Source organism: Chiroxiphia lanceolata, chromosome 10, assembly GCF_009829145.1.
Source record: "Chiroxiphia lanceolata isolate bChiLan1 chromosome 10, bChiLan1.pri, whole genome shotgun sequence".
Taxonomy (NCBI): Eukaryota; Metazoa; Chordata; class Aves; order Passeriformes; family Pipridae; genus Chiroxiphia; species Chiroxiphia lanceolata.
The window spans coordinates 11,181,188-11,201,611 of NC_045646.1; the positions used below are offsets into that span (position 1 = coordinate 11,181,188).

At 45.2% G+C, this 20,424-nt stretch overlaps 2 long non-coding RNA genes across 3 annotated transcripts; one reads left to right on the forward strand and one right to left on the reverse strand.

Moving 5' to 3' along the window:
- The first annotated feature begins 582 nt into the window (after positions 1-582).
- On the forward strand, positions 583-11,906 carry LOC116791980. Of its 2 annotated transcripts, none has more exons than XR_004358926.1 (3): positions 583-746; positions 882-1,025; positions 11,781-11,906. It is a non-coding gene; the product is annotated as an uncharacterized LOC116791980 (long non-coding RNA). The 2 variants fall into 2 exon arrangements; XR_004358925.1 differs by lacking the exon at positions 11,781-11,906 and adding an exon at positions 2,339-2,389.
- LOC116791981 lies at positions 11,806-16,246 on the reverse strand. Its single transcript, XR_004358927.1, has 3 exons — positions 16,137-16,246; positions 14,252-14,378; positions 11,806-11,903 (listed from the first exon to the last, which is right to left on the reverse strand). It is a non-coding gene; the product is annotated as an uncharacterized LOC116791981 (long non-coding RNA).
- Between the last annotated feature and the right edge of the window lie 4,178 nt (positions 16,247-20,424).

Consider the following 20,424-nt stretch of genomic DNA (forward strand, 5'->3'; position numbering starts at 1 on the left):
GAGATCTTAATAAGCAATGAATTGCTGTGTCTGCAATGACTTTTGAGAGGCTTAAAAGGAAAACAATAATACTATGACTAATATGATTGCTCTCCCCACACTGCCATCCGGTGGATGCAAAATTCATTTCCTTTTGTAAATGGGAAGGGAAATTCTCCTACTGATATCACAGCTTGCAAACTTGCACCAGGCAGACTCTCACTTGTAACGCAATTTCCAGACCAGTGAGGAAAATGTTGGCTATTCTTTTAGTGGTTTCATATTAGGAAAAGAAGATTTCCAGTCTCTCATCTACAAAAAACATCCTCTACCTTGGAATGGAAACCTGTCTGGATCTCAAAAAAGGCCTCTGAAAGCTTCGCAGACTCTCTGCTCTCAGTATCTGGCATGGAGAGCCCAAGCCACTGAGCACTGCTACTTTGGCTGCTTTTGGAAAATGAAGGTTGAGCTCCAAGGTTGATTTTCAGATAATCAGTGTGTGGGCTAGCAACAACAGAGCCTAGGGCCTAGCACTGCATTTTTGGTTTTGGGGGGAGAGGCATGGGGATGGGAGTTAACCCTGTGCATTTTCCCCTAGGACTGATGACAGAAATAATTAAAAGAAGCATGTTGTGGTGCTCACAGCCTCCTACCTGCTGGTCTGCAAATGGGACCTCACCACACTGAGCTCCTACCCAGCGCAGCAAATCTCACTGACCACCATCGACTGTGTTGGCCACTTCACCATTCCAGAGGAATCCAGAGAAGTGAGTACTGGGAGTCCCTCAGCTGAGTGCACAGATGTTGGGGCTCTGTCACTACCTGCATCTTTCTCCACTTGTGGACTCTAAATGAGTTAATCCAACAGCTGTAGCAATAGGATTTCCTGTGCCTCTCTGCAGGAGGGCTGTGGAAGTGGAGCAGAACAGCCAACTTCAGAGAACTGAGCTGACAGGACCAACTCTGGCATTTCGGCTGCTGCAGGTGGGCCAAGTAATCACCAGGAAGTGGCATCCATCCTCTGAAGATAACATGACCCATGCTGGGTATGCTGCCAGCCCTTATCTGGGAGTCTTGGCTTTTTTTTTTTTCAGGGCACACTAGCACCATAGGGACTCTGCAGTGGGGTATTTGGGGCCATCATGGTCCCAGTCTGGAGGTGGGAAGTCCTGCTGCCTCACGGTGTTGCCAGCATGTTCCAGTTCTGAGTCATTCCCTCGCCTGTTTGTTTTTGGTATTTATTTATTTACCACCGAGATGTCAGCCCAGAGTAGGCTGACTGTGCCGAACTCCTTCGGTGGCCTGGTGGCTGCTGCCAGCTCTGTCAATGTCCTGCAGTGTTGGGAGTGTTTCACCCTAAGCTGAGGCGGAGAGAGATCGGGTTCCTGCGAGAGCGATGCCACCACAAGCTCCCATCAAAGCATGCCTGGCTCTAGGTAACGAGGGCAGTAGCACAGGGTAAACTACTTTCACCCTCCCCACAGAGTCCCTGGCTCCCGGATCCTTTCCCTGAGCTGGCTGGGGGGGTGGAAAGAGGTTAAGAAGCATATCCTTTGCTGTAATTATATCCTGTTGCTAGAGATATTGTGCTCTGCTTAAAGAAATCATCATAATACAGCCTCCCAGAGAAGGTAATTACTGTGCATCTTATGAACGGCTGCATGTGAATGTCTGCTCAAGCTGCTGTCAGCAGCAAGTTTCAGCACATCTTACATACCAGGCATTTTACAGCCTTAGTTTTATTTGTTTTCATCGCCCCTTGCCTTGTGCTTTATTTTTCATTAATGGATCTGGGGTGGGGTTTTTTTTTGTTTGTATTGGTTTTCTTTTTCTCTTTTTTTTCTTTTTTTCTTTTTTTTTTTTTTTTTTTGTAAGAGGCCAGAGTTCATGTTTTTGATGGAGCATTTGAGTGGTGGCCACAGATTTTACTTGGTGCATTTCCATTGCTTTGTGGTGGCTTGAGGGGGACTGTCTGGAAGATGTTGTTTCTGAGCCGTTCCCACACGGTAGCATCTGAGTGGGCCCTGGTTTCCTAGTCTGATCCCAGATAAAATGGACCATACCACTGTTGACAAAATTTGGTGTTACTACCTCTAGCTCAACAGCATGGATTTAAGCCCATGAGACAATTTATTTTTGCTGTTCTACTTTCTGAGTTTCTCTCCCATATTGAAAAAGAGTTGGTCAGGGATGTCAGACCTTTCAGCTTTCTGAAACCAGTGACCTCTCTGCCTTGGTTAGCAGTCGATATACGTGTCACTGTGAGGTGGCTGGAGTTTTGGAGAATCACAGCCTGGTAATTCTGCACACAGAGGTTACCACGTAACTGTCTTCAGAGCCTTATCCCTTGATTTTGCAGGGACATTTGAGCCAAAGGGATGGGGGAATGCCAAAGACCCCTGGCTTGTCACAGTAGGAGTGATCCAGCCACTCTTCCTTTCTCAAAGGTCACTCGTGCTTGCCTTTCCCCAGCAGTATGTGTGGTAATCTGGCCTTGTGCTGTGCATGTAGGGCCATTGTGACACCCTGCATGGCTGTAAAAATATCATGTCCATCTCATGGCTAGCTTAAGGAAGGATTTGAAACTATTCCTTGGATTGCTTCTTTGTGCAAATGGCTGGGGCTCACTCTTGCAGCCCTGAAGCTGAACTGTCTTAGTACCTTCAATGATTTATTGTGTTTGTAGCCAGGCTTCTGTGCATGCTGAGCATCTGCTTTCTTGCATCCAGAGGTGGCTTCATCCTGGTGCTGTGTCCAACTCTCTCTGTGATTTTTAGTAAAGTCTGAAAGGCAGCCTAGCTCCTGGAGGGTGGAAGGTGCTATAATAAATGCGAGCTCATAATGTTATTGTTAAAAATAACTGGAGCTAAATTATAAAGAAAAAAATCATCTTGTTCAGTCCTAGCCCAAGGGGAAAATGGACATAAGGAACTGGGCAATCCTTCTGTAAGTTCTCTTTCTTTAGACTATATTTAAACCATGCAGAGAGCCAGATTCTCAGCTGGTGTCAATTGTTGTTGACTTCAGTGGAGTGAGGCTGGTTTACACAAGTTGAGGCTGCTAAATGCCAGCATCTGGATGAAGCTGAGACACAGCTGGAATTACTTTTGCAGAAACCTCTAATCTGATGCTGGTTCAAAAGATCTGAGCCCTCCTGAGTACTTTGATTTAGCAGTTCTTTTGGGACGTGAAGGGTTATGAAAGGACCTTTACTCAGGTCAAAATTTGCTCCGATCTCAACTGGGTTCTGCATCTCTTGTGTCTGTCATTGTGCTTTAGCTGGACTCCTGTGAAAAGCTCTGCAAAACCTTTTTTACTTGCTACTTCACCAGCATCATCTCCTGTCTAGACACTTTAATTATGAGAACCAAGGAGCATACAGCATGATGTGTAGATAAACCTGGGTAACTCCAAGGCAACCGTGTGCTGCTTCCATCCCTCCCCTGCCTGCCCTCTAAACTAGTTTTGCCAATTTGTTGTCTGTTCCAGCATGAACATTAGCAAAATGGGGACTGCACAGTGCCACCTGGGTGATATTCATCTGAACTTTGCCTTCAGAAGCAAGTGTTCCAAACCGTAGAAATGGAGAGGCAAACCTCAAATTGCAGTGGGATCTAGCAATAGTACATTTAGCCTTCCCGACTTCTGTTTTTCTCTATGCCCAAAAACTCTCTGGATTAAATAAACAACCTCCCCCACCACTACTGTCAGCAGAATGTATTAAATCTGTAAGCTGATTTCAGTATTTTTTGTGCACTCGTTGTATCCACTCTAATTCTGTTCTTATCCATGGACTTGCTTTTTATTTACTTCAGCACAAACTGTATCCAAACTTGAGCTCTATCTATTTCAGCTATGTCCTTTACATAAGAGCTTTTAAAGCTACCGATTTAATAGGAGGCCATCAAATAATCAATAGGTCTAAAACATTGGAATGCATTTGCTTGATTCAGTTGCTCTCTGCAGTGTGCCACCTCCAGGAGTGTGTAATGAGAGGAAAAAAATATTTTTTTCTATTACCCTTCTTTAATTTGTCATCTTCCCCGATCTCTTGCTATAGCTGGTACCAAAGAGAATTGTCTGTGATACTTAGCAAGGCCCCTGGGATTCAGACTGTTTCCCAAGTGTCTGCACTCGCCTTGGGGTGCTGTGCAGATTTCCATGGGTCTCTGCAGGAGCTGGGTCATCTGAGAGTAATCTGTTTGCTGTATTTTGATTCCAAATCAATGTGCTTTGAAGTGGTTATAGGGAGGGATTTTTCAGTTGGATTTTTTTTTTCTTGGTAGCAGCTTTTGAAAGGCGCAGTACTGATCCATGGGGAAGTGCCCCCAAGCAGATGCTTCTGCTGCAAGGGAGGCATCTTTTGCACTCATGGCAGTGACATGGGTGAGGGAATGCTATAGGACATGCATTTAGGTTGCAACTCTTTATAGTCTGGATCAAAAAGCACCTTTTTATGGGTCCTGGTAGTTCAAATGTGCCATGACCATGGATGACTTGAAAGAAGGTGATACTAGAGGCAGTTAATGGGTGACTGGATGAATCTCCTAGCTTTGGGCTCTGGCAGGAGCTGCTGAGTTCAAGCTGCATAGTGCTTCCTCTTTGGGAAAATTGCACCAGTTTAATTAGAATCTGTTTCTCAACTGATGGAAAAGTCTATCTGAGTACTCTTTCTTCAGTGTGAGCTTGGGGTTTCATCTGAATTCACCTAGGACACACTGACACCTAGGACACTCTTTATAGAAAGAGCTGAGTTTGCTGGTTTATGTACTGAAAGAGTGGACCTCCAGTCCTGAGCCCCTGAAATCAAACTCCAGGTGGGACTTCTAGTCTAAGTGGGGATGTCCTCAGCCTGCACTGAGCCAAATCTGAGACTCCAGCTGGAGCTGTGGCTCTAAGACTCTTCCCAAAGGAGATTCAGGAAACAAGGCCAGGCCAGTTCCAAGCTTGTATGGAAGTGGGAGCCCATCTTTCCCTCCCCAGCCCTCAAATCACTCTCTCAGGTTGGTGATTTGCTTTGGCTGAGGATCAGTTTTAGGTTGGGTTATTGAACACTTGCTCATATCCCAGAACTCAGTGCATGCACATGAGCCCAAGGAAAAAGGAAGCTCCATGTGAAGAAAGCACAGTTCTTTCCCTTCTTTTTTTACCATCACTGCCTCATCATGTTACTGTGGATGGGTGCATGGACATTGAGTTACTGTGGCTTCCTGCACCTGATGCAGCTCTCAACCAGTCCATAACCAGTTCTCCCATGCATCCAGCCAACAGAGCCACATCATCCCTTCTCCCTATATTGACCTTCAGTTGGATGATCTTTAGAATGGATGATCTTTGCTACCTTTTGCATCGGACTGCCAGCTAAACCTGCAGCAACAGCAGGAAGCTAGTTGTTGTGTAATCTATAGGAGAGCTGTAGGAAGAGTAGGTTTGTACTTCCTACACTGTTTTGAAGATGAGGGTGCCAGGCTGGGTGTGCGTTGAAGGTCCCACTATGGTTATTTTACTTCTGTCTTTGCTGGAGGGTGTTTCCACAGAATGTACTATAGCAGGCTTTGAACCAATTTGTTGTTCCTTTGTTTATGACGAAATTAGTTCACTTGTGTGATGTAAACTATCCATGAGATTGTTTACATTGGCACAGGGATCCATGTGCTTTCTGAGATGCAAGGAATTTAGCTACCGGGAGCTTGTTTAGTTTAGTTTGTTCCATTTGCAAAACAGATGGTGGTGGGGAAAATGTGTGTGGGGGGAGGCTTTAGGACAGGATTTTCTTAATGTTTGCTGCTTCTGTAGTTTCCTTTGTTGTTTGCTGGCTGAAGCAGGGTGAGTTTCCATCACAGAGAGAAGGAAGACAACACATAAGAACTGATATGCATTTTGCATGCAGGGAAAAATAAATATAATTTGGAATTGAGCTGTCATTTCGTAGGCACCTTTGCCAAGGTGGAACTCCTACTTCCTAGGGCTGGTGGAGGTACAGAAGAACAATGGAGACCTTGTACATTGATTTTGCTCTGCCCTCCTGACTCCTCTGGAGCCCTGTGGACCTCAGCAGACCTGCAAGGCATCTGTGATGGCAGTGCTGTGCTCCTGCAGAGCAAAAGGAGGGAAATCTTCATGGAATGTGTGCCCCAGAGCTGGCTGTGGTGAGGTAAGGCCATCACCATGATACCGGGGTGTCCTTTCAGTGTTAATGTATTAGGCACAGCTCTCTGCTGAAGCGAGGAAGGGCTGTTGTCGTCAATGGAAACTGAAGCAGAGAGTAGAGAAGACAGGACCCAGTCAAGGTTCCACAGTGGGTGCCCAAAGGGGAATGCGGGTGGATCCCCGCTCTGCTCAGCCAACTATTTGAGCCTTGTGTCAGGCAGATCATTTTGGAAAAGGCCAGAGTTTCTCTGTTCCAAGGGCTAAGTCAGTGACAAGTTGCAAGGGATGCCTGGAAGGCTCTGCCATGTCCATTTGTGGTGGCTTATGCGTGCTGGGTTGTAGGGCACTGGGAGAAGTGCTGCTTTCCATTGTATTTTCTAAAAGAAAGATTGCCTGTTCTCATGGGCTCTGACACTCTGCTTTATATGTTTAGGAGACTTGGCCAAACTCCCCACAAGCCTTCATGTTCCTGTCTCTGGGTTTGTTCCGGGTAGCCAGTAATTCCCTCCTTGCAAGATCCTCACAGAAAGGATCTTGGACTGATCAGCCCTAATCAAACTTGGCACTTGCTTAGGGCAGGATCATATTCCCCTGCATACCTCTGTGGATATGGCAGGCAAAGAATTCGTCATCGTGTCTGATGACCTTGCCTGCAGTGGGAAGTGCCAAGAATGCCCCATGTTTTCTCAGGGTGGGGTGCTGTCCACCACTAATGCCCAGCAAAGTTGATGACAGGGTGAACACACGCTGGGATTGCTGGTGCATTTGCTGGTGGGCTTGGTGGGGGAGGATCCCACATGCCACCACCTGGTTATTTTGGGCAATGGGCTGAGCTGCTGAGCTACATCTTTCACTGCTTCATCCAATTTTCTGCCCCTACAGAAGCATTTCTCAGACATTAATGCTTTTCCCATCTAGATGTCATGTTTCTGGGAGACCTTTATGCATCCCACTATGAGCCCACTGCATATGCTTTTACCCTTGTTCAAATATCAGAGCTGAAATGCTGTTGTTAAAGGTGCTCAAGTGTTTTGCAAGCCTCCACTGACAGAACAATGTCTACCTTGCAGGTCAAAAGGTTTTCTGTCTGCTTACTGACCTCTTTTTTACCAAGGCTAGCTGGATATCTGTTGCATTTGGACAGATGCTGTTGAGGCAAGTGGGGAGTTTATTAGCAGACATTTAGCCCTTGTCCCTTTTAGATTTTTTGGAGCTTCAGAAGTCTTATATCCCTCAGATTTCCATATGAAGAAGTTGAGACATAGCAAGTTGCAATGGTTTTTCCCAAGCAAGTCTAACTAGAAAGTGTTTGAAATCCAAATTTCTTGCTAATCAGCCTGGGTCTTGATCAGAATGTCCTTCTGTTTCTGGTATTAGAGCCTGCTGATATCTGTGTGAAGAGAGAGGTCATCCTGCCCTAGGGCAAATGGAAATTGCCTGGAGCATGAAGTGTTGCTTCTCCTGTTGTTCACAAAATGAACAAAGAGTTGGTAGGAGGAGCAGCAAACCATTATCGTGGATGGACCAGCTACAGAGCATAACAAAGTAAGTGCCTTCCTTGAGCAGGATGGTGTTTGCCATATATACTGTAGCACCACAGTGCCCCATTGCAGGGTAGTGCCTGCCAGGTGAAATGTAGCCTCCAGTGATCACCTTAGAGCGGTGCTCTACAGGCTGGGCTGGATTTTGCCCTGCTTTGTAGGTGAGTGTGGTTGCCAACACCTGCACAGAGCAAAGATGTTATGCTAACAGACCTGAAAAGCAGCGTCTGCTACCTGTTTGACCATGGCAGGGTGCATGGCCAGGTCAAAGTGTGAACAGCAGCAACAGTGAAGGTGAAAATGAAGGCAGCAGTTTTAGGCTATGGGTCTTCTACCACTCTCCAGTGCTGTGTGTCTGTAGTCTTTCCTCCATCATGTGTTGGAGCCTAATATTTCTTGTAATTGTCCATCTGGATCAATTTACAGATTAAGCCCTGCAGCCAGCTGTGGGAAACGTAGAGGTATGTCTCCATGCAGCATATCCAGGGATGGCCTGGCCATCCTGCCTGGAGTCCTGCCTAGAGGACTCCAGTGGTCCTGCCTGGAGTCCCATGCTCTTCCCAAACTCCATTTGCAATGCAGGTAAACTGTAAAGGAGAGGAGTATGTGTAAGAGAAGGGAGATGGACCAGTGTGTCTGCATTTTCCTGCCTCTTTGCAGGCTTTCCAATGAGAGACAGAACAGTTGCATGGCCCTTGGTATTATGGGTTTGCAGTTTCCCTCTTGAAGCCTTTAGATGTGGATCACAGCCCCGTGTTGGTAGATTACACAGGCAGCTAACAAGGAGACCCTGTCAAGCTCTGAGGCTAAATACTGTATGAAAGGCCAAAGCAGGATAGCTCAGATGTGTGGGTGGAGCAGAGCTGGAAGGAGAATGTGACAGTGCAATAGGAGGGTGTAGTGGAAAATCAGGAATGGCACCTTGCAACTAGTCTAACCAGGACCCTGGGGGAGAAAGTTTCCAGGTGTTGTAGAAGCAGCCTTGCAAACTTTTATGGGGAGGTGGATGTTTTATTTTTCCATGCATATGAATGAGCACAAAGGTGTTTGGCAAACAGCTAATTCTCAAACTTTGGTGTATTACCCCTCACTTAACCATTGATCAGTGAGTGCTGCAGGACACCACCACTGCAATTCATGGAAGGAGACAATTAGAAACGGAGTAAGATACTCTATAGGAAAGGAGATAATTTCAGGAATCCCTGAAAAGTCTCTGCCTTATCTGGTCATTTCAGACCCTGTGCACTCTCTAGCCTCTAGCCCTCTTGGCTGCAATGCCTCTCTTGGTGCCAGTGCAAAACCTCACTTGAGTGTGCACTTCAGAGACTCTTCTGAGAGGATGGGAGAAGGTAGGATGTCATTGGGAAGGACAGGGGTGAGGAGGACAAATGCACCAGGGAGGTATGGCAGGTTGGTAAGAGAAGGGCTGTGGGTCCTGCACAGATTTAAGTTGAAGACTACTTTGTCCTCTGGTTGTACAAGAGTGTCTGTGGCAGAGGGAATGTGTGCGATGGACAGGAAGGAGGGGTGCCTGTATGTGTGCATGAGGAAGTACCTGCAGCAGCTGTTGTAATTGTTTTAATAAAAGAATGTTTCCCTGAATTTCTCTTTTGGCACCTGAGGGCCCTTCCCAGGATGCCCTTGCTAAAGCTGCTGTTTGATTTCCAGGGCAAAAGCAGTACACACACACACACAGAGCCCCATCTTGTTCATGCAACCCACAATCCCATCAGCACACAGCTCCTTTTCCATTTGCTAACAGGGAAGGGGGAGTGCGGGGGTTGAAATAATGACAGAGCTGATTATAATTAATATTTTTTTAAGTCTGAAGAGTGAAAGTCCTGCCCAAGTCCCCCAGCTGAGCACAAGCCAAAGTGCTAAATCCCTGCAGGGGTGTGTTTTATTACTGACGCTCTGCGTGTTGAGGCTGGTCGCGGGGTCTGATGCTGTGTGTGTGGAATTTTTGTGGCTATTTTCTATTGTGCCAGTGAAAAGCAGGATCTCATCCGTATAATGAAAAGGAAACTTGAAGGTTTCCACACCTATGTGGAGGTGAATACTTGCAGCATTAGTGTTTTAATTAAGTATTTTACCTTCACATGATTTTCATAGAATTGCAGAATATTTTGAACTGGAAGGGACCCACGAGGGTCATCAAGTCCAGTTCTTAAGTGAATGGGCCATATAGGGATTGAACCCACAACCTTGGTGTTATTAGCACCATGCTCTAACTAACGTAGCTAATCTCACTTCCCTGTAAGATCCCATTGCAAATCATGGAGTAGATGCTACTGGGGTCAGAATATGATGGGATTCTCAGTGGCTCTTCCACTAAAGCTTTTGTCTGTTTCTTCATTAGGCTGGTCTGTAGCTGGACTGTTTTACAGTCTTGTGACTCTTCAATGGACAGAGTGTGCTGGGTTTGATTCGTCCCTGACAGCTCCTCTTTTTGGAGTAGGGCTGTGTGGGGAGGATGGGGACTGGGAGGCACTGATTACTTCTTGATCCTCTCTTGCTCAGCTGGATGATTTCAAATAGATCTTTACATCTCCTCAGGGCTCTGTTTTATCTGCGTGCCTGAGGTCACATAGCAGAGTTGAAGGCTGAGCTGGATATGGAAGCTGCCCTTAGCCCAACTGTGTACACAGTGGGGCAGCTGCCCTTCCCAAATCAGTCCAAAGCCACATACTGAAAGCACTGATCACTTCAGTGGGCTAAGAGACCCTAAGCCCACACCAAATTAACAGGAGGAGAAAGCAGTTTCCTATATGACACCTTGGAGGTACCTTTGACTGGGAATTGTAGTGGTCCTGGCTGCAATCCTGCAAGCTTTCCAAGACCAACTAAACTTTTTGGATGTGAAAATGTGGAGAGCCCCCAAGAGCCTTGGGGACCAGAATTGTGTTTGCACCTGTGCAGCCCTTGGTCTCTTAAGGCAACTTTCAACCGGCAGAGCATATGTGGCACTTCCCTGAGAAAGGGGCTGCCTGAACACAGTCCCCAGCAGCTTCCAGATGTCCCTCTTCTCTATCCTCCTCACAAAGGAAGGGTGTGTTGTGTTTGCTATAGCTGTCTTTCTCTTGCCACCTTAGCAGGTGAGAGGCTATTGGGACACAGGCCCACGAGTGGCAGCTCACAGCTTCCCCGGCCAGCTTCAAGCTAGTCTCAGGATAAGAAGATACATCTCTACAAAGTGGCTCACTGTCTTCTGTCCCCATGTCTATAAGCAGGAATTCCACCAGGAATATGGCTGAACCAGCTTGGTGGCTGTTTCCTCCATTCCAGGATGGGTGTCTCTCCACATCCCACACAGCTGGCCCATGTACTGCTGTTGCTCAACCTCCTATTTTCTACCCTCTTGGCAATGATGTGGACAAAAACAGCCTATAAATCTGTTCCCTATGAGCTTCAGTGCCTGACCCTGGATCTCCAGTTTGTACTTGTAATACCTGCAACCCCCAAGTGATCTGTCATCTAGGGGTGAGATGCTTTGGGCTTTGAACTTGGCATCCCAAAAATATATTCAACTCTGTCTGACAGAGGTCTGAGGCTTTCTCTGAAACTCTATTATTGTTTTCACTGGATTTTTTTGACCTTCCAAGTCCTCTTTTTTTTTTTGCACTCCCAGAACAGCATGCTCAGCATCTAAAGGACAAAGCTGGCTGGGGCATGCAGACTCTGAGCAGTGTAGGAGCTGCCGGGAGAGAGGAAGGGCAGCAGGACGGCTGTGACAGAGCACACGCGGCTACTGCCCTCAATGAGCCAGTGTGCCCATCACTGTTGAAAGAAAAGCACAGCAGGTCTCCAAAGAGTTCTCTCATGGGTCTTGCTGAACTTATAAGCTGGGACCACAATGTAACTTAATTTCCTGAAATGTCAAGTGGCTTATACTGGCTGCCTGCTCTATTGGTGTTTTTCTTACAAACACATTGTACTCCCATTTCCTGCAAAAAGTTCCTATCAGTGCTTGATGATTGCTTAATAAGAGAAATCAGTAAGGACATGGAAAGTTCACATCCTGCAGATGAATATAATGACTATAAGCTTTCTTCTGGGTTGCCAGAGGCTTTTTTTAGGTGGTTTGATTTATTTGTATTTTTATCCATCCAGCCGAGAACATTGATCTGAAGCTGTATCCTGCAAATGCTGAGCCCATTGGTGAGCTGTAGGAGGCCTTCAGCAACCATCAACCTCGCTCCAGAAGGAAAGGGTAGAATTTCCTGGATGATCAAGCTGGGAAAAGGTATATCAAATTGGGAATAGTTACAATTTGGGGAACAGAGCTGTCACTCTCATGTTTTTATTACCTGTTTTGTGATAGACTGTGGGTTTTGTTTGATTTTGCAATAGAAGAGGGCTTGTATAATCGTAGTGTGGGTGTGAACTCTTATGAAGGTGACTGTAAGGCTTGCAGGCAAGCCTGAAGGATACCAAATGGATTTGTTGTTATTTTTTATATCCCAGTTTCTAGACAAGTCTTTCTGTAATTTCTTAGATGCGATTTATGAGTCCTGTTGGCTGTTTATTCAAGATCAATATTTTATCATTCTTGTGTGAATTAACACTCTTTTAGACCTGGATATACTAGGCTTATAGGGAACCTGGTAGAAAATAAAAAAAGCTATTTCTTCATGATAATTTTCATGGCTAACTGTAATGCTCCTCTGCCTAGAGCTTTCTCACTTCAACATGCTGTACAGTCTATCAGCTAACTGTACAGCCTAGGTAAAAGATAGCTAAATAAAACTCCCTGCCATTTGTAGGGCATTTGAACTTCTCCTAAGCCCTTAGTTTTCCCAGTCGGCACCATGTCTCTGAGGAGACCTGGGACCGAAGTATGGTGCTGAGCAGGGGGCCACTGAGAGCCACCCACTGGGAAATATTTGGCAGAGGGACTGACTGGCAATTTAGACTTGCTGACCATAAGCCTGAAGGAAAAATCTTCTCTTGTGGGGACTGTTAGCTTTCCAAATGTCTCTTGCGATCTGTCTCCCCTCCCAGCTATGCTTCACAGTTCTCATCTCTGTTCCTCACACAAGACCTTGGTCTCCAAGGGTCTGACAGAGGAAAGTGATTGTAATGGAGAGCCTTGCCTGATTAGGTGTCAGGAACTTATTGAAAATAATGCAATTTTTATGCCACTCCCTATATTTTAGAACCTGAGGGCCAATAACAGAGAAACTGGTCAAGCAAAGATAGAAAAATATTTAAAAAAAAAGGCATGCTAATACAAAAAATATAATCAGCCCTGGTCTGCCACTGAGGAGTGCACCAGCTTTTTTTTAAAAGGAGCAAATCATATTTTCTCATCACACTGCACACATAGGCACATTCCTTTGTTCAGCTCCTTCCCATTGCAGCACATTACATATCCCATTTGCAGGGGTAATCATCTGATTACACAGTACTGTCTTGGTTCCCTAAATACTGGAAAATATTAAGACACTGAGGTAAGTAAACCTTAGTATAGGGTACTGCCTGTTGCAAAGAGCAGATTAATTAACTTTTTGTTGTTGGATTCTTGTGTCATCCCTTTGTATGGATGCGTGTACACTGCCTAGCTGTAGAAAGCACTAATGTCTACTCATATTCTGCAGAAGAAAATTTGAGATGATTAGAAAAAATATTCTATTTACTTTTTTTTGAGGAGTATAATTACAAACAGGCACTCATAGGTGTTATGAAAGAAAATATATCAGTCTTGCACTTTGGGTACAAGAGTTCTGTGACTGTCCCACTGTTTGCAGTTGCCCTCTGGCTGTTCAGGGCCTTTTTGACTCAAGGGGGACACTGTTACGTGGGGCAAAGGATGCAGTGACTGGTGGTTTCATGCCTGGCCAGTCTGAAGGCAATGGGGTGTAAATCCATGTACTTCCACACTAATATGGCCATTACTTGCTATTAATCTGGCCACTCTCACTACCCAAATTTCTGTTACAACTTCAAGACTGACTACCCGAACTGAGGAAAGAGAGAATTTTTGCACTTCACAGATGAATCATCTCTTTGGAGGTCTAGCCACACAGGCATCCTCTGACCCAACTGATTTGGAAGCAGCTCTCAGTGTAAGAAGCCAACTGGGGTCACCCACCAGAATTGCAAGAGGCTCCGCTGTCTCCTCACCCCAAGGGGCCAAGATATTTAGACAGCTGCCTCACTATGAATGGGACTCTCTGGCAAAAGAATTAAGCAAAGATTAAAATCAGTTTTAGCTGTTAAATGTGTGCTTTGCACAGCATTTAGCAACTAAAAGCCTAATTATCTTTGAACTTATGCACATGGTTTTAGATGTGATCCGCACAAGTTGCTATTTTTTTGTGTTGTCTACAAGGAGCTGAAAATGAGGATAAAAATGAGATGCTGGTGTCAGTAAGGGCACAGCTTTCTGAGTAGGCTGGAGGCGGTGCCCGGTCTGCAGGGAAGTAAGGCGCCTACTGAATGAGATAGGTTAAAAAAATTATTCTAATACTTGTCATTCAGACTCTCCTATTTAATGGAAGTTCATGCTCTTGATTAAGGAAATGCAAGCGTGCATCTAGGTAGGAAAATGAGACTACTCTGAGAGAAAGCCGAGCTCATACCTGGAGGGAAAACTTAGTCTGGATGTTGATGCTTGCAGGGCACAGAGAATGAAATCTGAGAGGTGAGGAGCACTGCAAGACCTACGTAAGTCAGTGCAGAGCACATCAGATTGAGTTTTATAAAGTTCTGCGGAAAGATAAGAAGATAAGGAAGAGTTTGGTGCTAAGTTGCAATATAATAGAGCGGGACTCCATGTCCCTGTGCATCCTGAGTGCTTTGGAAAGCTGCACCAGGCTCAAGATACCCACGTCAGTGAAAACAGACAATGGGAGGAGGTAACATGGTTGATACAATGCTGGTTCCATTCAAAAACCCTTTAGGGAAGCAAGTGAGCTTTGCCAAATTGTGATCAAAAATTCTGGATCTTCTCATCCAGCACAAGTCAAATCATGACATAAGACAGACTTTTTTTCAGGTTTTTTTTAACTTCAACTTTTTTAACCTGTAGATTACCCTTAAACTATATTTCAAACTTCTTTCTCAACCATAAATCATACGGTTGTTACAGAGATGGGTCCAGGAATCAAAAGTAACTTTATCATACAGCCGCTGAAGGAGGACTGATTGGAAGCCCTAATGTCAATGCATTTTTTGCATGGCCTTTTACACAATTGAAGATGTTCTTCTTGCTCCCTTTTAACCAGCTCTCCCCTTGCCTAAACATCCCAGCTCACGTGGTTGCTGGAGATCATGTGTCCCAACCTTCTGCTTTTCCATGGACTCTGCAATCTGTCCACATCTTTCTTGAAGGGTGAGTCTGAGGCTAGAGGCAATCCACCAGTCGAAACCCTACCCGTGTTGAGGAGGGAGGAAGGATGCCTTGCAATCACAGTATGTTGTACTGATTTTTACTAAATTAAACTTCCCCCTTCCCCAATTTCTGCAGATTATCAAGATCATTTTGAATTCTGATCTTCTGTTCTATATAATGTCAGCTTTTCTCAGCTTTTTTGCCTGCAAGAGTTGTATACATATTGTCAATTAATTAATTTGATTTTCTTTGTGAAACTATTGAATGGAACTAATTTCTAAGAATGAGACTGTCAAGAAGAACACCCAAGATGACACAACTTATGAAATGGTTATCAGATGTACCAACTACAACACTTTTACCCTGTCTAGGAGAAGATTAATAGTTATTAATAGTTATTTTTCACCAAGTCTTTCTGTGTTTCATGTTCTTTGTGTTGTAAAGCAACAAATAGGTAGATGGTGAAATTGGTAGGTAGTGGTTATAGAGCTGTCTTGGGTCCAGAGTTCAGACCTTCTGCTATCAGCTCAGAGGCAGTCACAGTCTGACCTTTCATGAACCTCTGAAGATTGTCAGACCTCTGTTTTGTCACGTGTAAGGTGTGGGTCAATAACGTTAATTTTGTAAGAAGTGGTGAAGGTTTCTGCATTGATGTCAGAGAACCAATGCTGTGAAAAGGCCAGTTTCAAGACAAACTCAATGAGAACGTTTTGCTTCAGTGTTCGGCCAGGCCTGAATTGTAGGACAATAAGAGTTTGTGATTTATGAAGTGTAAGGTATGGATTATGCATTTGAGAAACTCATTAAGGATAGTAACATACCTTAACGAAAGAAAGATCTCTAGCTCAGGCAGCTTTGATTTGAAGATATCAAGGGAAAACCAATTTCTTTTAACAATGCAAATGGGTTCTGAAGTGATGAGGAGGAGATGAATATGCTGCTTGGAGTAGAGCTGAGCAGCAAAGCCTTGGTTGTGGCAAGGTTCATGAAAGGCGTCTTTGAATGACAAACACCAGTTTGGGCAAGAGGTTTTCACTCCGAGCCAGCCAGGAGAGGTTAGAGATCTGCACAGTACATTTTCCTGACGACTCTACTGTTTTGTCCTTATTTCCATGGCTCTGCTGGTTACCTACCACCTTGGAGAGCTGCTGCAGGCACTTTCTAGTGGGATAATGTCATTGGTCAGAGATCTCTGTGTATGTAAAATCTGGGAGAGATCTATACCATCCCTGCCCAACTGATGTTTGTAGATGATGGGTGAGGCAGTGATGTCCCAGAGAGCTCCACTGCCTTGGGCTATGATCTCATAAATTAAGCAGGGTTGGGCCTGTTTGTTTTTGGAAGGGGACTTAGGAGGAGAAGTTGATTGCTACAGTCAATTTGACTTGGTAATTCAGAAGGTGGTGCTCTTCCCCCTAGGTAGCACAGGCTGACAAGCCAGGATGATTATGCTCACCACAACTTCTAACCTTTTGGAAAAAATGTAAACCCAACATCCTCACCTTTCCAGAATGAACATCACGGGACTCCTGCTATTAAACCAAAGTCCCAACCAAATTCCACCTCAAAGCAACCACGCCCTGCAGATGGAGATCCACCCTGCCCTTCCAGGAGGATGCAGTAAACTTTGCTTTCCCCGCTGGGTTACATTGTACCTCCAGCTGAATCGCTGCAGAGCTCAGTACAGATGGCAGCAGTATTACTCAGACAGGCAGCAAATGCCCTTTCAATTAACCTGTGCAAGTGTTATCAGTATAAAAGGACTGTTCAAATAGGTGCTTTCCCACCAGTAGGGATTTTTGGAAGCCTTGGTGGTACCTGGTTTGAGCAATGGCTTCCCTGTGCTGAATGTGGGGTAGCAGCTGGAGCTTCCCTCTCTTTTGCCTTTGGTTCTTTCTACTGCAGCACAATGCCAAGCTCTTACAGCACAGGCACACTCTACTGCCCACTGCCCTCTTAAAGGGACAAAAAAAATTTGCTTAGCTGTTTTGCACACCTCTTCGTAGGCCAGTGTGGCTACTTGGGCCAAATTCTGGAGTGATGTAAGTTATTAAGCAGCATATAGGTGTAAAGTGCAGCAATTTTCTGTACTGAGTGAGTGGTAAGGTAGGGGTGCAGCAGGAAAAGCAGCAAAGAGGATGTCATTAGACAACATGCTCTCTGTGTGAAGGGCTGCTGGGAATGGAGCTCTGGTTGCTTTGGCCATGTCTAAAGGCAGATTTGTTCAGTATTTGTTTGTTTTCAAAGCTGTGAGTGCACTTGTGTGCATTCTTCTCTTTTGGTTTAGCTTAAACCTTTCCTAATCCTGTTAGCAGAGATAAACCTCCCTGAACCACAAGTAAGTATCTGCACAGGAGTTTGCACGAGCTGAATTAAATCTATGTGAAATCAGGCAGGGTGCCCTTGTGTGGGTAAACACAACCTCATGTTGACACCTTCCTTCCAGCATCCTTGCCTTTCCTGGCTGTGTTGCCCCTGCTCTCCCCTCTTTGCAGGGGAGGTCACATTGAAGCTTCTTGTTCTCAGTTTCCACAGGAAAATAAGCAACTCCCCCCTCCACCATCAGAGTGACTATGCAGGGAAAGGGCTGAGTGAAATGAAACCAGGCTCTCTGTTTGGGATCTGTCACTGAAGGGCTCACTGAAGGGAAGGCTGTGTGCCAGCAGTACCAAGTCCCTGGCCTTGTGACATGCAGAAGGGGGGATTGCTCTCTGTACTAGCCCCACTGATCTCTGCTGTCCTGGCAGAGTACAGTGGGAGAGGCAGGCAGCTGGGCTTAGCTTGGGCTTTTGCATATTCTTTACCATGCGTGTCCTGTCTTGACAGTATTTATGCAAATTTTTAAGTAGAGGAAAAAGCTGTCACGTAAAACAAAAAATTTATCTGAAGGCCAAATATGTAGGTTGGTTGGCTTGTGTGTTTTCTTTTTTTTTTTTTTCAATTAAAAATAAAGTAACCTATAAAATGATGATCTAGTTTAATATCCTCATTACATGTTCCAGGCAGCATCTGAGTCATGCCGTTTGCACTGTGCTTTGTACCCCTGCGGGGGATGTAAAAGTTCCACTTTTGGAATACTCCTTGGTCCACCCCAGTCGGATATGCCAGGTGAGAGTGCCAGGGTGCAGGGTTGTGGGTAGTGAAAGTGAATTCTCTCAGGATAAAATTGCTGTCAGGACAGGACCCACAGGTCGCTATTTAAGATAAAGGGGTCTTCTGGCTTGCCTGGGCCATTTCAACGGGGTATTTTTGCAGAGATAATTGGTAAGATGATTGCTGGCTAATGCCAACTGTGATAATGGGGTTTGTGATGCAGATTCTCATTTGCTAAGAGCCAGAGTAAACCAGACTTGCCTTCTGGGATCTGCATACCACAACAGTCCAAAGATCTCAATTATGAAGACTATTTTTCCTGAAGACTCAAGGTCACAGTTGAGGTACAGCAATGTAATAATTTATTGCTGATCAGTTCACAGCCCCCATTATGAGCCAAGGTGCCAAACTGCCTTTCACATAACTAAGAGCATGTATACCAAGGGTTGCCACTGCCCATCTCATGTACAGGTACCTTCATCTGTGGGACAGCACTTGTGAGCCTTTTCCACCATTAGAGGATCATGGAAAACAAGGCTGAACATTGTCTTGACTTTAGAGCACTTGGTACCCCATAGGAAGGGGCTGGCAACAGGGGCTCTCCTTTAGGCTGTAGATCTCCCACCTGCTATCTCCATACCCTCCCAGTGTGGTGAGCTTCAGGGACTTGGCAGATGTCAGCCCTTTTTCCACTAGAATTGCAGTTTTCTCCTTGGGCTGTGTCTAAATTTCCTTGGCACTGAGGGAAGGTATGACGTTACCAGCACTCCAGGGAATGCAGTACCATGCAATTATTACTTTTCAGATATGCTATACAGATACACTTGGAAACCTCCATTCTCTCCTTCCTTCAAAATACACGGCTTGAGTTGTCGCATTTGGAGACTGTAGGTCTCTGACTAATGGTTTGCCTGCTCAGGAGGGGTGACAACCTGCAGTAAATGTACCTACACTGCCAGACATCTCAGCCTCCAACCCCATTTCCATGTCTGGTGTTGAGGTGAACCAGCTAGACCCCACCAAAAGGAGACCTGCAGGACTGCTCCCAGAAGGCAGCACAGCACTGTGGCATTTGGCTTCCATCTGCCCCTTCCAGTCCTTCCAAGCCATCCCAGACCTAGTGCTCTTTGGCTGTACCCTGCCACCACCCCCTCTTTCTGCAGGACATGCAGCACAGCCCTGAGTGTCAGGAAGTAAAATCATTGCTTTCCTGGGCTGCCACACAACTCAAATTATTTTAGGCATAGTGACCTCAAGCACACACAGAAGTAAGTATTATGTCTTATGGCCACAAGGCCAAGTGCCACACATTGTGGGCATGGTCACTCTGCTCTAGAGCCAAGGTAGCCCTGGGCGGTGTTGGCAGATGTTCCGTACTACCTGTCCTGGGAGGCTGGAAATCATTCCCTAGGGTGGATGCCACCAGAGATATAGATATAACCTTTACCTACTAACTAAAGAAATTACTTCTCCCAGTGCAGGGGTATGCCTGCGTGCTATTAGTATTAGAAATTGTAGTTTCCAGACCTAACTTTGATGAGGCTATTGTAACATTATCTAAAATATTGTCTTTTTGACTCTTTTTTCATGAAAATGTTTAATGCCTAAAAATTTTCCTTTCCCCGATTTACCCTCTTCCTCTCCAAAACTGTATACACACACAAAAAAAAATGACTTCTGGAAGTCTGGATGCTTTCCTAGAGCATTTAATAGCACTGAGGACATGAAATACAGTACTGAGTCCTCTGGGAAACCTACAATTAGTGGGATGAAAATACCTTCTGTAAATGATTGAGCTCCTGAAACAGTGTGAGCAATTAAAATGCTGTACAAGACAGAGCTGAAAATCCTTACAGGATTATCAGTGAGGCATTGTATAAAAGATGTCCTTGGGTTGGACAGTGGCAGCAACACTGAATGCAGGCATTACTCAGAGCTCCTGCTGGGAACGGAAGATGGCAGATACCATGTGCAGTACCTGGTTAGTCTTGTGTTTTCCTCCATTTCTATCCTCACTGTTACAGCTGAGAGCTCTTCATAGCTTATTTATTTAATCCCAGGAGGACTACAGATTGATTGGTTGTTGGGGGGGGATTTTTGTGGGATCTTTTCGTGGTTTTTTTTTTAAACCAATCTGTAATGATGACTGGGAGTCCAGAGCCAGGGAAGGGACAGCTTTGAAAAGTTCTTCTCTGCACATCTACATATGTGGGGGTCTTAGTGTATGTGTTCATCTGATCTTATCCAGGGATTGGGACCAAAGAGCTGCCCATACACCTGATTAATCATTTAATGCCTCTTTTGCAGTTTCCATGCCTTGTTTCCAAA